Source organism: Frieseomelitta varia, unplaced genomic scaffold (assembly GCF_011392965.1).
Source record: "Frieseomelitta varia isolate USP_RPSP 00005682 unplaced genomic scaffold, Fvar_1.2 scaffold_317, whole genome shotgun sequence".
Classification (NCBI taxonomy): Eukaryota; Metazoa; Arthropoda; class Insecta; order Hymenoptera; family Apidae; genus Frieseomelitta; species Frieseomelitta varia.
In genome coordinates, this window is record NW_025110054.1 from 22,440 (window position 1) to 26,295 (window position 3,856).

Sequence of the window (3,856 nt, forward strand, 5' to 3'; positions counted from 1 at the left end):
ATATAATAAATTAAATTAAACGAAATTAGTTCGATAATTTCACTTTTTGGCCACACTTATTATATTATATAATATTTATATTTATATGTGTATAATATTTAAATTATTATATAATAAATTAAATTAAACGAAATTAGTTCGAGAATTTCACTTTTTGGCCACACTTATTATATTATATAATATTTATATTTATATGTTTAATACTTAAATTATTATATAATAAATTGAATTAATAATTATTTAATTATTATATAATATTATATAATATAATAATTTATATTTTAAATTAAACGAAATTAGTTCAATAATTTCACTTTTTGGCCACACTTTTTTTTATTATTCGTTGTTCTGCTCGCAGAGTACTCTCAGGATTTCGAAACCATTTCGAATTTTGGAAGCAACTCTTCGAGAACAGTATAATATTGTGTACGCGACACACGTCGACTCTCAGACAATTGAGCGGTGCTCTCGAACGTAACTCTCAGAAACAGTATTCCATTTGCGAGAAATACTCTCGAGAGCAACTCGCGACAGTTTTACCCTCCAGTGGACACTCAGCTTTACAGTCGTCGTATAGTTTAGTTTGACACTGGCGGCGGAAACGAAAGGTTCAGGGGAGGTCTATTAAATTGCTCGAAGACTCTTGGCGAACCGAGAGTTTGTTACAGCGGAGGCCAGGATAAGGGGCCAGAGTTTCCTTCCGCGAGGACGATATCACGCCACCGGGTAAAGAAACTTCGTGATACGTGTACGGGCTGCACAGAATCGGCGAAACTATTCGGACACTTGTAGAAACGTTTTGTCAATGCATTATGTCGCGCAGATGACTGTGAATATTTATGCAAATATTCCACCCGAAAGGGAACACTCTTCACATTCTACGACTTGATACATGAGAACTGATACAGTAGAACTTCGTTTGCACGAACTTGCCGGTGGCAAGTGGTTCGTACAATTGAAATTCGTATAATGGATTCATGTTCTCGTTTCTGCTGGCGGATTTTCGTTTGTGTAACAGAAGTTTCTGTTCGAGTAAGTTTAGAGTTTATTTAATGGAGGGTTAGACCAAAATTTGGCTCAAATAAATCGAGATCGTGCAAATATAGAATTCTGCTACACATCTGAGAAATAACTGATAATATGTTTCTCAGTTGAGGAAATCGCCGAATATTGGATGTTTAGCGTGACAAAGAGTGTTTTTTCATTTGACGAAGCACGCTCGTACAATTTATTTATCGTTATCAATCACCATTTATAAATTTATCTGCATGATAGGTGCTCTATTTTAGATACTTCATTTACTTCTCTGGATATTTTTGAATACGTTGAATGAAACTTTTAAGCAAGTTTGATTATTTGGAAACTTCAGTTATACGATGCAATAAAAAAGAAAATAATTGTACGGGAAAAGAATTGTCAGTAACAATTGGAAAACTTTTGAAGAACATTTTTACGAGTTATCGCCGTACACGTAAGGTGAAAATATTTTTCGCATCAGCATTCAATTCAGGTGGCCTCGTTTAAATGGACCATCCTGTAAATATTACATGAACTAAAATAATTTCACGGTGTGCACAATCCAAAGTCTACAAATACACGATTGATGGCTAAAGATGAAAAATGTCAGTAAAATTCGAAACAAATTTCAAGTTCACACGCGACGTACAACGAACGGTAACTGATAGAATTAAAACGAAAAGGAAGAAAGGATGAAGATAAAGCAAATCAAAACGCAGCAAACAAATAAAACTGAAGTTGCTCGAAGACGGGCGAGCCGAGAGTTTGTTGCAGCAGAGGCCGGATAAGGCAGAGTTTCCTTGGCCGCGGACGAGATATCGCGGCACGGGTAAAGGGAACTTAGTTCTCTCCGGGACTTTGTCGGCGAAACCGACCACATAACGGATGCGACTTCGCCGAGCTATTCGTAAAAGCTCAACGGAATTTGTCGACTCGCAGCCGGACGCGTTCCAGTTTTCCACAACTTCGTCTGCCCTCCATCCATTGCGCCGTCGTTTGTTGCCCTGTGCTTTCGCCGAAAGACGTCCGGCGTCGGAGTTTCCTCTCCACGCGTGTCCGCGAAAATTCAACCACGCGTGTCCCTGCACCTCGAAATTTTCCAGAAAGCCCAACAGCATAGCCGTATTAACGAAAATGAGTGAAAAATGAGTCGACAATTTCAAGTGATCGTTACGATCGAACGATCGATGAAGCTTCTTGTAACGGTCGTGAGTTGGCTTTTTTTCGAAGATGATTTCGCAACATGAAGCGAGGAAAGTCCTACAAAGAGGTGTATGTAGAATGTTCATTGTTCACTCGAGTCTTTATTTACGCACGATTCGTGCTCTACACTTTTGCTTTGCTCGCTGATCGACGACGAGCGAATTTCTATCTTTCGCTTGCTCCTGGTACTTTCAGGAAACCACGGTTCCTATTCCAATTGACAGGCCCGCAGGAACCCTAAAGTTTACGACGATTGCAGGTGCTATTCTAGCCTTGTTACTACTATCTGCGGACAATATTGTCCTACAGCGCCGTAAGAACAAAACTTGGCCTTCGCATATTAATTGCACATCCGGCGCGTGAGTCGTAAAATCTCCCAACTTATATCTTGCCGTAAGAAAACAACTTTCTCTGATAATTAATCTGCTAGCCGCTACACAGAAAACGTTAAACAATTTTTTTAATAGATTAATTTCGAAGATTGAACATCAATTGAATTTCACAACGAGTCCTTGAAACTTGCACGATTTTTACTATTTACTATTTTATCGATCGAAAATTTATGGAATCCTGAATTTCGACCAATGTTTGAAGTTTCAATAAAAACATTGAAAGAAATCATACGGCGAATTTTAAGGGAATGACTCAATCTTTAAAATAATGGATTTAGTTATGAGAAAGATGTTTTTCAACACAGGCTTGAATTTCTATGATTTTCGAGAAGAAATATTCATTGTGAAAATATGTAAATTTAGAAAGAGGAATTTTCTAATCACTGGTTCCTCGAGCTATGTATAATTAAGAACATCTGATTCCTTAGATCTGCATGCATAACTAAAACTAATTTATCAGGGAATAACTGATAATAATAATATTAGAGAAATAATCCATCTAATCTAGAAATAATAATAATATTATAGAAATAATTAAATTAAATAATAATATTATTAATTAAATAATAAAATAATAATTAAATAATAATTAATTAAATAATAATATTAGAGAAATAATCTAGAAAAATCTAGAAATAATTATTACATTCAATAACAATAATATTAGAGAAAAGTGGAGCGCGGATATTCGTGTATTTGTCATTCGATGTCGACGTTTCAAAACAAAGAAACAAATAAACAGTAGAACATACTTCAGAATAAATTACTGTCGCTGTCGTAAACTTTTTCCTACTGCCCGCTGTATATATATATAAATTTTTTCCGTCCATTAAATCTCCAAAAAAAAAAAGAAAAAAAAAAGAAAGGGACACTCCATCAATTCTGTAGCAATCGACTGAAACGTCCCCTCCCCCCCCTCCCAATACATACATACATACATACATACATACGTTACGGGACGAAACGACACTATGGAAAGAGCAAAAAGCAGGAGGATCGTATTGAACAATAATGACTCATAGACACGGCTGGAATTCGACGAGAGAGAGAGAGAGGGAGAGAGATATAAATTTCTTTTGTCGCGTGCAGCCGGAATGCATAATCGTCGAACGATCCCGATGGCGGGACCGATTTTCGCGTCGGAGACAAATGGCTCTGGCCTGGGAAAATCTCTCACGGACGATTTGTCAGTGCGCGGACCTCCGTTGTTCGCTCGTCGTTCCCCCCCCCCCCCCCCCCCCCCC